Raw genomic sequence first — 12,268 nt, 5'->3', positions numbered from 1 at the left:
AGCAAAGTGGCGGAATCCCCTTAATCTTTGGGGGCCAATCCTTTGAGGATTTGTGGCCACGATGTAACAGGCAGTCGGTTTTAGACAGTGCAAGCGGCACTTTCAGCAGTTGTTTTCCTCAGCAATCACTGGCGCTTGGGGTCAGTGTGGGGGCTCCAGCCTCCGCTGCCAACTTCCTCCCCCCCAACCCTCCCCTAGTCTCTACCAGTGATTTGCAAATTCTGCTTCAATCTAGAAGTGGAGAGTCTGGGTAGTTTGTACTTTGCATCCTACACCTTTTTGCATAGGGTTGGGAGCTGTTGCTATGTGGTCCACGTGCGTTGCCCAACAAGCTTAAACTTTGCATAGCCCGTGCTAAACTAATTTGCGTCAATTTGTCTACATCATGCCAACAATCGTTCTGAGAGTCTTGAATAGAACATACAAGGCTGCTGATAAAGGCGCTAGGAGCAGATGCCACCAGCCATTCTGTGGGGCCTCGCTGTCGCTAGTTCTTCACCATGGTTTCTTCATATCCTAGTGACAATGTTAGTTTTTCCACCCTGGGGTTAAAACTTTTTTTTTTTTTAAACAATGGACAGCCCTATACAACTGGCACTCCAACTGACTTTTTTTTTTTTTAAGAAAGACATGGTTGTGACTGAATTCTAGCCCCAGTGTTTCCTAACCACTTCCTCCCCCTCCTCCCCACCCCCCCCACNACGAACCGCGAGATCATGACCTAAGCGAAAGTCAGACGCTTAACCGACTAAGCCACCCAGGCGCCCCTGACAAAGTGTTCTTATCTGTCATTGTGTTGAACTAAAATGTTAAGCCTAAAAACCAGTCACTTTCTATGGAAAGATATATTTCTGGTAAATAAGAAATTAACATTCAGACTAAGGACTGTAGAAGCAAATACAAGACATCCAAAGTTATTTGTGCTATATGAACACTAGGCATATTTAGGAGAAACTTTTTTTGTTTTTCAAAACCAGACCTGGAAACATATTGATTTGGTTAGTTTGGGGAAGGCACCAGAGACCCTGGGAGCTAATTGAATCTATAGGAAATCCACTCAGTTCATGGTTTATTCACCTGTTTGTGGGTTTTGTCATTCTATAATGGCTTTCCCTATATTAACCCATTAAATATGATCTAAAAACTACCCTGAGAAAACTGATAAGTGTACAAATGTTTCCACTTAAGTATTGTATCAGGAGGACAACACTTGTATAGTGTAGAAGAACTAAGAAGAATTTATTCAATTCAGTAAGTGATCATTGAGTGCCTACTATGTGCCAGGCCCCCTTCCATGTACCTGGGATTTAGCAGTGACATGGTCTTTGCTACTGAGGCCCCTAGGAAACAGACACTAAGTAAACAGACCAGTAAATATGTACCATAACAGGCAGTGGGAATACCAGATGGTGGAAGGTGCTAAGAAGAAAACTTAAATGGGAGGCATGTCTAGCTGGCCCAGTTGGAAGAGCATGGGACTCTTGATCTGAGAGTCTTGAGTTTGAGTTCCACTTGGGGGTAGAGATTACTTAAAATAAATAAACTTTTAAAAAATTAATAAAACATCTTTAGGTGGGTAAAGTATTCAAAGAGCTGCTTTAGATACAAAGGACAGAGAAGATGTCATTGATGAGCTGATATTTGAACAGAAACTCACAGGAGGGAGGGAACAAGCCTTGAGAACGTCAGTGGTCCAGGCAGAGGGAACAGTGGGAGCCAAAGTCCCTGTATGGGAATGGCTTTGAATGTTCATGGCCAGTGAAGCTGGAGAATAGGGAGCCAGAAGGGCAAGAAGGTAGGAGATGAAGTCCCTGAGAATTGAGAATAAATAGGAATGGCAAATACTATAGCATCATGGGCATTTCCATAATTTAGTATCTCAGTGAATCTAGATGTCAGCACACTGATTCCTGACCTCTCAAGCTATTTTTGCAGAGAACGCTAGAGAGAGGTGGCTGGCTGATAGGTCAGTGGGAGGATTTGGAGCTGATGGAAGCTAATAGGCATGTGATGGGCTGCTCAAAATCATTAGTAATTGTTATGGACTGAAATATGTCCCTTCAAAATTCCTATGTTAAAATCCTAATTTCCAATGTGGTGATATTCAAGGAGGTGGGACCTTTGGGAGGTAATACGATCATGAGGGTAGAGCCTTCATGAATGGGATTAGTGCCCTTATAAAATGGACCTTAGGGAGCTTTTTTGCTGTCTCTTCCATATGAGGACAATGAGAAAATGGGCATTCGTAATCCAGAAGAGGGCCCTCACCAGAACCCCACCATGCTGGCACCTGATCTCAGACTTGCAGTCTCCAAAATTGTGAGAAATTCCTATTGTTTATAAGTGCCCAGTCTATGGTATTTTGTTATAGCAGCCCAAATAGACTAAGACAGCAAATTTTTTTTTTAATTTGTAGATTAGAGCAACAGTGAGATATTACAGATCCAATGATCTGGTAAAACCTAGAAAGCTGAATAATGCCAAGTATTGGCAGAGACACAGGGACAGTCCTCATGTACAGCTGGACTGATGATAGCAGGTTCAGCCCTTCTAAGAACAATCTGGAAATGCTTAAGCAAGTTAAATATCTGAGATATCCTATGACCTAGCAACCCTGTTCTGAGTATTCACATGCTCTATGGAAATTCTATTGTGGAAAAAAGACCACTGCCTAGGAATTTAAAGACAGGACTTTGTGAGAACTGTACTACAGGAAGAAAGGGAAGAAGTGCTCACCAACCAGAGCCAGAGGGGCACATATTCCAGATCACTGCTACAGCCTGTGCTCCCTCCAGGAATTGCCAGTGCAGATCTCATACCTACAGAAGGACTGGGCCACTTACCTTCCAGCAGCAAGGTTGACCACCACTCCTTCCTCCCCTAGTCCTTCAGGAATCAACCCCCCTCCCCAGCATGTACAGGGCCAATGCAAGGGTACAAATGGAGGCCTACATACCATGTAAATATTTAGACTTTATAAATCAAACTGTTTAATACATTCTATCTGTCCACCTTGACATATGTACCTTTGTGACAATCTAGAAGACAACATTTGAAATTCGAATTCTTAGATTCCCCAGAGCACAGAGGAGCCAGTTCCCGGACTAAAGCCTATTCTTCTGCTCTTCCCACTCTGGACTCTAGCCTGTACAAGGAGGAGACTTGAATGTACATGTGTGGATGCTCAACCTGCATTTCCAAGCCCTAATGAGCAGCTGCTGAGGGGTTATCCCTCAGACCCAGGAGCACTTTTTGTCCTCCCCAGAAAGACCTAAAGAGGCGGCCCACACAGGCCCTGTAGATGAACTTGAGCTATCTGAGATTCAGAGTACCCAAGTGATCATGTCTCCTTGACTCCATGGACTCTGTTCCATGATATGTGACACAGCTGGAGAAAAAGGCTGGAGTGGAGCCCTCTAAAGTGAGGGGACCAGGACAGGGGTCTCTTATGCTTAGGTATGAAGGTAGTACTTTTAGAGAGGTGAGCAGGGCCAAGTTGTGATGGGGCCTTGAATTGCATGCTATGGAAATCAGACTTTATTTCTTGAGCAGTGAGAAACAAAAATTAGTTTAAAGCAGAGTTTAGGATAATAAAACTAGACATGATAGAAGTAGAACCATTCTGACACAATTAAAAGTTAAGCCACCCATAGTACTAAGATACCATGTACTCGCTATGGAGCCTTGGGTGGTTCTATTCAACCTTTTGTGGGCCTCAGTTTCCCCATTGTAAAACTGGTGCATTAGACAAGATTAACAACATTCTCAAAAAATCCCACTGTCAGGACCTCAGTTTTTCTTGTGTGTAAAACAAGTGGGTTGAGCCAGATCAGGATTCTCAGTATTCTCAGGGCTCCACTGAGGGGACCTCTCCCCACCCCCATGGCAGACCATCTCAGTCAAGATATCATTTTTTTAAAGTTCCCCCAGGCGATTCTAACTGCAGCCAGGGTTGAGAACCCTTGAACTTGATGATACTTTCCAAGGACCTTCTCCTGCCTCTACCTGAATTTCTCCATCTGAAAAAGAGCACTTTGGGCAATGTTATCAGTTTCCTAGCCTCTTTTATTTCCTTCTGGGACTTGAGGCCTTGTTGAGACTCAGTTAAACAAGAGGACTTTGTCAGAGGAGGACCCATGGCTCTGAGGGAGGCCTAGGTCAGGGGGGTCACCTGCATTTGTGTGAAGCAGTGGGAAGGAGCTGGAGTTTGAGGCCTGGGCAGACAGGTGCTGCTCATGAGTACAGGCCTCGCAGGCAGAGCTGCCAAGGTTGAAAGTTGGCAGAGAGGAGGCCACTTCTCAACCAGCATGAATGGCCTGATTCCTCCTGGCAGCTCCTCAGTCCCACCAGGCACCTGCAGGCCAAGGCTTCTTGGCAGGTGAGGAAAAGCGAGGAGAATAGGGCTTTTCTCAAGCTGTTCCCCAGAACAACATCTCTTGACATCTGGGGAGATGAGGAGTGGAAAAGACAAGCCACTACGTGTTCCTCTTGGCCTGTGAAAGCCTTGTGGGTGGGGAGGCAGGAAAGGGCATTTGTGCTGAAGTGCCACTTTCCAGCCCTAAGTCCAGAGTATAGCATGTTCCAGGCACCATGAATGAGACCGGCTGACGCTTTGTATCAAATGTAAAGTGGCCTCTTTTCACACGGCTGGCACTGGAAGCTGATGACCACTCGGGTAGGATCCAGAGCTCTCCGGGAGCTTGGCAAGGCTGTGTGGGGCCTGAATTGCTGCTCTGTGGGGCAGCAGGGACAATGCCGTCACCGTTGAGCAGGATTCCCAAGCCTCCAAGGAATAACGTTCTTCTGTTAGGGACCAGCAAGCTGCCTCCACCACTGTCTATGCCTCCTGGAGCCTAGGTCTCAAGTGCAAGGACCACAAATTCCACCTGAGGTAGGAGGTCTCAGATCTGGAGATTGGCTACCAAAATATCAGAATGTCCACGATAATCCAACAGTTTATATGAACAACAGGAGAGAATCTCGTAAGAAGGATTATCTCTGAAAATTTGGGGTTCGAGTTAAAGTAAGATTTACTACTTTTTAAAAAATGAATTAAGCAGAAATTTTATTTCCAAGCTCTTCAAAAATTGTTACAGGGACACCTGGGTGGCTCAGTCATGTAAAGCATATGACTTGAGCTCAGGTCGTGATCTCATGGTTCCTGAGTTTCTCCGTAATTTGTTAATCCAATCTCTCTCTCAAAAAAAAAAATTGTTACAAACACAAATTACATATCCTTTTCAGAATGTCTCAAATCAAAGGCACATCATCAAAGTAAAACACTTGTGGGGCGCCTGGGTGGCTTAGTCAGTTAAGTGTCCGACTTTCGCTTAGGTCATGATCTCGCCGTTTGTGGGTTCGAGCCCCGCGTCGGGCTCTGGGCTGACTGCCAGCTCAAAGCCTGGAGCCTGTTTCAGTCTGTGACTCCCTATCTCTCTGGCCCTCCCCTGCTCACGCTGTCTCTCTCTCTCTCTCTCTCTCTCTCTCTCCTAGAAATAAATAAAACATTAAAAAAACAACAACAACAAAGTAAAACACTTGTGACCTTAAGAATTTTCTTTTAGGTTGGGGTGCCTGGGTGGCTCAGTCAGTTAAGCATTTGCCTTTGGCTCTCAGGTCATGATCTCATGGCTCATAAATTTGAGCCCTGCATCAGGCTCTGTGCTGACAGATCAGAACCTGGAGCCTGCTTGGGATTCTGTGTCTCCCTCTCTCTCTGCCCCTCCCCCATTCATGCACTGTATCTCTCTCTCTCTTTCTCTCTCTCTCACTCACTCTCTCTCTCTCTCAAATATAAACATTTAAAAATTTATAAAAAAAGAATTCTTTTAGGTTGTAATATTTTCACGTAACTCTGTTTTTAGCCATTTGCAATGTTCTGTAGGTCATATTTTAAGCATTTTTTATTATTTATTTTTTAAAGTTTATTTATTTATTTTGAGAGAGACAGAGATGGTACAAGTGGGGTAGGGGCAGAGAGCCAGGGAGAGAGAGAGAGAGAGAGAGAGAGAGAGAATTCCAAGCAGTTTCTGCGTGGTCAGCATGGAGCCCAATGCAAGACTTGAACTCATGAAACCGTTAGATCATGACCTGAGTCAAAATCAAGAGTTGGATGCTTAGTCAACTGAGCCACCCAGGCACCCCTAAGCATTTTCTAAAGACATGAAATAATTTTTTTTTAAGTACAACCACAACTATAAAGGAAGAGGAACTTAAGACAAAGGTCACATCTGTTTCATATACTGTATGGGGTAATCTAATACACAACACAGCATTAATCTTCCCAAACAAGTTTGTTAAGAAATAGCTCCCATGTTTATAGTGTTTAAAAATAAAATAATCTCATTTAGAAAAACCAAGATATAATTTGATTAGTAAAGCCTATTCTTCCTCCAATTTTATACTAGTCTCCATTTATAAATTATAAATCCATGAGAAAAGTACAAATTTTGTTATAGTATAACAATCTTAGGAACAACAAATTGCAATTATTCAAATTTTTAAAAAATTAAAATGTTTTCCTTCTTAAAATGTAAACATCCAGTAAATAAAACATATATGTATATATTCCAGGTATAAAAAAGCCATTAATTGACTCATGAAAGAAATATATTTTCATATGTTTGATGATAAGGTTGTTGTTTGTCGAGTATAAAGTACTTCACTAAAAGAACTAGGCCATTTTTATTTAAAAGTTTACTCCTGGGGCCCCTGGGTGGCTCAGTTGGTTAAGCAACCGACTTCAGCTCAGATCATGATCCCACGATTCATGGGTTAGAGCCCCACATCAGGCTCTGTGCTGACAACTAAGAGCCTGCTTTGGATTCTGTCATCCTCTCTCTCTACCTCTCCCCTGCTCATGCTCTGTCTCTCAAAGATAAATAAATGTTAAAAAGTATTTTTAAAAAAGTTTACTCCTTTGCCCAATTTCCATATTTGAAATGACTCACTGATTTCTGTAGAATTTTGGGTGTCACATAAGACCATGGGAAACGTCTGAAATATCTTAAAGTCATTTGGCTAGAAAAAAATGTTTCCTTGAGTCATGGAGACAGTCATTCATCACTTTGTGCTTCAAAGTATTCCTCAGTGAACTTCACTGACCTCAAAACAAAGCCCAAGATCTAGGCTCCTGGAAGGTGTTGCTGCTGGCTGGAGCTCTGACCAGCAGGGCACCCTTGCAGGCAATCTGCATGCAGTACTGTTGTGGCTCTGCAGTGGCTGAGACCTTGAACCTATCCACGCTGGCCTCCAGTTTGAGCTGCTCCACCACATGGTTGCCAGCCTCCCAGTGTGGGTGAGCAAGGCTGGGCTGAGTGTTGAAGGCTTCACCCTTTATACCTTCTGTGTGCTGGTTCATCTTCTAAGATCCTTTAAAGATAGCCTGCAATGGTGCTAGTGTTGAAATGTGTGTCTCCCAGTTTTTAAGTCCTAACCCCCAACACCTCAGGATGTGACTATATTTGGAAATAGGGCCTTTCAAGAGGTAAGGAAGTAAAAATGAGATCATTAGAGTGGTCCCTAATCCAATACAACTGGTGTCCTTGTAAGAAGACAGGATTAGGACACAGACAATACAGACAGAGATAACCATCTAGAGACACAGGGAGAATACAGCCATCTCTACAAACCAAGAAGAGATGCTCTTGGACTTCTAGCCTCCAGAACTATGAGGAAATAAATTTCTGTTGTGAAAGCTGCACAGTCTGCGATATTTGTTACAACAGCTCTAACAAACTGAGGTATTATTTTCATTTGATAATGGAGGAAACACTGAGGTTTGGATAGGTGAAGCTGCTTGCTCAAGTGTGGAGAGCCATGATTCAAACTCTTGTCTAAACACCAAAACCCAAGCTTCTCCCACTAAGCTGTGCCTCCTGTAAATCCAGGAAGCAGCTGGGAGAAGGTGTGGTGTGTGCACGGGGAGCTTGTTACTACAGGAAGACAAGGGTAGGAGAACTTATTTGTGCTCCTCAAATTGACCAGCTATGGTGATATTTTTGGTGTCTAAGACTTTGTGAATATTGCCGAGGCTCCTCAGAAACATTTGGAAAAGTGAGAGATATGGATTTATTTCTAACTTAATCATGGTGCATGTGATTGCCAGAAACAAAAACCTATTCTCCTAGTTTCATCAAAAAAGGTCAATGTGTGGGAAGGAGATGAGGGCATCTCATGGTTTCTAAGGACAAGCACGTAATCTAGCCTCAGAAAGATCCAGAGCTAGAAACTGTGTTAGCCCCTCCCCTTCCCTGGATTAGTTAGATGCATAGAGCTTTCGTGGGAAGATTCTCCAATTCACCGTTGACTGAGGACTTTGTGAACTTTCCTTTGTAGAGACCCCTGGTCTGGCAGGACGGAATCAAGAAAGTGTAGTTCCAACACACAGCTAGAGAGGAAGGCCTATGGCTTCTGGAGGCAGAGCAGACTTGGGTTTGCCGGAAGACTCTGCAGCCTACTTACTGGCTAAGTTATCTTGGGAAAGCTTTGTTGCTCTGAGACTCACTTTCTCCCACTGGAAAATAAGGATAATAAAGCTTGTTTCAAAAGTGCCAAAGAGGCATAGTGCCTAGCTTAGTATTGAGTGTACGTTGCTTCCTCCCCCTATCACTTAACCAAGACAGAGGTGGCATCTGCTAGAGAGCCCCTTTGGGGTTGTCATCACATAGGAGCCTTCACTGTGTGACACTGCAGGGGTGACTCATCAGCTGAAACTAGGGAATTCCAACTGTTAGGTGGGATTGGTGATATGAACTACTTTTCTTTTGAGTATCAACACTTGCTCAGGGTAGGAATCTACATTACCTTCTCTTCACCAAAATGGATTTCTTGCCAGGCTTGAAGCCCCAGAAGCTCTGGCTGGGCTTTTGGGAGAACTACAAAGTAAAACACCCATCATGCAATTTTTATACATAGGAGGAAAAAAGGAGAAGAGGTGGTTTTGTATATTACTCTAATCAGCAAAATCAAGAAGTAATGAAAACCACAATCTTTACTAGTGGCTCTCTTCTCTATCTTCTGTGATGCCCAGAAGTGTCCTTATCTGAGCAAATGTTACTGGCTCTTTTTCCCCAGGGGAAGAAATGGGTGCGTGGAGAGGCCAATGGGTATGCCCCAAAACAGAGCTAATCAACGGCCATGCAGAGAGAGGATACAGATGTCCTAAATGCTGGCCTAGTTTCCTGAGTCTACCAATTCTACTTTCCGCTGCCCTCACTCCCTGTACGAGTGGGTCAGACCGAATTCTCCAGATGGTTCCTTTCACTCTCAGACTCCAGAAAGGGGCTGATGCTAGTCAGGAAGCAGAGTTACAGGGCTCACAACCCCATGAGCACTAAAGGGGCCAACAGGAGCTCAGGGGTTTGGTCCAAGAGCTGCCACCCAGGACTTTGCTTTCTGCATCATCTGAAATGAGGTCCAGGTACCTCAGTGACCAAAACTGGAAGCTCTGGAAAACAGATGAAGGAGAGAGGATGAGAACAACAAGAACTTGCAAACACTGCTATAAAGAGTGCTATTGCTGTTACATACACTGTCGGAAATATTCATATACTATGTATGGTTCAGCATTTCCACTCACAGGTATATAGCCTACAAAAGTGAGCCCCAAACTATCAGGAGACCTGTACAAGAATTTTCATAGGAGCATAATTTGTAATAGTCCCAATCTGGAAAGAATCCAAATGTCCACCAACTGTAGAATAGTCATTGACCGGAATACTACATGGTAATGAAAATTACATGCAACAGCAAGGATAAATCACACACACACAACATTAAAGGAAAGAAGTGAGACCCAAAAGAATTCCTAGGCTGCCCTTTATAAAGTTCAAAAATAAGCAAAAGTAAGTCACTCTGCTTAGGGATGCACACCGGTGTAGTAAAATTATAAAGAAAAGCCTGGAGATGATTATGGTCAAAGTCAGTGATTACCCTTAGGTAAAGGGTGAAAGGTTTACAATTGGAAAAGGTGTGAGGGAGGTTCCTAGAGTGTGGGTAATGTTCTCATCTTTTGATTTGGAGGTTCACAGGCATGCATTTAATGACAATTCATTAAACTGTACCTTTGGGTTTTATGACTGTGCGCTGTCATGCTTCCTTCCCTGCCTCCCCAAGCACACACACATTCTTGTGTATGGCTGTTACCAGCACTGGAATTTGAATCTGATTCTCCCACCATGCCAGCTCTGTTTCTTCCATGGTCTTAGAACCCTCTGTCCAGCCTTCTTGGCCTAAATTTCCTGGCCCCTAGTCTAGGGGTTCTTAACCTGGGGTTCCTGATCCATTTCAGAAGCCTGCAACTCCCCTGACGCTGATTGTTAAATTGTATGTACGTGTTCCTTTTTCTGGGGAGTGGTTTTTTTTTTATTTTTTTAATGTTTATTTATTTATTTGAGAGAGAAAAAGCACGAGTTGGGGAGGGGCAGAGAGAGAGGGAGACACAGAATCCAAAGCAGGCTCCAGGCTCTGAGCTGTCAGCACAGAGCCCAATGCGAGGCTCGAATTCATGAATGATGAGATCATGACCTGAGCCAAAGTCTGACGCTCAACTGACTGAGACACCCAGGTGCCTGTCTGGGGAGTGGTTCTAATGTCTTCTTTGGATTCCTAGAGTGATCTGTGACTCACACAGGTTAAGAAGAACCATTGCTAGAGTCTACTCAATGGGCTTAAACAAACAGATGGATATTAGTATACCAGGCCTTGAACAAAATCCTGAAAAGTCCAGGGTTTTGTGGTGGCTCCCTGGGGCACTCTAGAGCCACAGGATCTTTGCTCTTCATCTCATACTGTGTCTGCGCCTCCTCTCTGTGCCACCTGGCCAGAGCCAGGCCTGGCAGGCACAGGTGTAACATAAAGGCTCTGAGTGTAGGTGGGTGGGAGCAGCTCGCCAGGAAGCCAGCTTGGGCTAGGTAGGTGCCCAGAAACGCGTCAGGTGCAGCTACTAGTGGGAGGAAGAATAAAGAGCCCACAAAACCTGAGACTTAAGAAGATTGTCCTTTGATCTGGGGTTTTCCCAGCTGATCCCCAAGGCTCCGTCTCAGCTCATTCCAGTTTTGTAATGAGTCAAATGAGGATCCAGAAGCCCAGGGTGACCGGTGTAGACCTCAAGAGCTCAAACTTCGAACTCTCAGGCCATTCCTATGGCTTGCCCTCCCCTGGCCAGAGGTCATTTGCATATGGTTTTGACAGCAACTTTCCCCTTTGTTCCACCTCACTGAGGGCTGGGGAGCTGCTTTCCCAACACACAGAGCCCACGTTTCCACCACACTTTCCCCCACTCCTTCAACTTAAAAATGGTTTTCTGGTTTGTTTACACTCACTCTCTTGAGACCCTCATAGTTAGGAGAGCCTGAACTAGAGATTCAGAAATGGAGTTTTTAATAGCTAGTTTCCCAACGTGAGCTCATCAGTTAGAACCAGAGCTGTGGCATAGGTTGCTGGAGGTCTAGGGCATTGATTGCATCTCACTTTTGATGATTTTTCTTAAGTGGCTATGGGCAGATCACTTCTCTGTCACAGGGATGGGTTTTTGGGATTTGTTCCAGTTTGATTCTCTCTGTTTTTAATGTTTTTCTGGAACTCAATACATTGTAGTTTGACTATGTTATGTAGTATTCCCTGAGAGGCAGCCCAGGATTTTATAGGTTCACAGTAACTGTGGGAAGCCAGTCCACTTGGACCTCAGAACCATGCAGAACCAGGGACTTCTGCTTATCAACACACTTCCTCCATCCCTGCCTCTCTTCGTTGGTCTCATTTTCTGAGATCATTTTTCTCTACCAGACTGGAAACATGTCTGTTAGCGATTTGCATGTCTCCTATCTTTTCTGCCGGAGAAAGATTGAGAATCTCTTCTTCCCACTTCCACTCAAGAAGTTTTAGGGGTGTATCAGTTGGGCCAAACTAGGATATGCTACAAAAATAAATATCCTCCACAATCTCAGTGCCTTAAAACAACGAGGTTTATCACAACACCTGTTGCATGTTTCGTGTCTTTTGTGATACTTGTGGTCATGTGGCAGAGATGGATCAGTGAGCCTGCTCTTACACTGCAGCCTGCCTGGGGCTGCTCTGATGGAGATGAGCACAAGATTCTATGGGGGAAAAGACACCTGACTGAGTCTTGGAGAGTGAGAAGGGAGTGACAAGGATGCTTTCTTAGAGGAGCTGATGCTTAAATTGAGCTTTATAAGGCAGCAGGAAGAGCAAGATGGAGGTGGGAGGGTGGGCTCTGGCTCAGGTGAAGGAAAAGGTACCTGGAAAG

The sequence above is a fragment of the Crocuta crocuta genome, unplaced genomic scaffold (assembly GCF_008692635.1).
Source record: "Crocuta crocuta isolate KB4526 unplaced genomic scaffold, BGI_CrCroc_1.0 scaffold193, whole genome shotgun sequence".
NCBI classification, from domain to species: domain Eukaryota; kingdom Metazoa; phylum Chordata; class Mammalia; order Carnivora; family Hyaenidae; genus Crocuta; species Crocuta crocuta.
Note: the sequence above shows the minus strand (reverse complement) of the source record.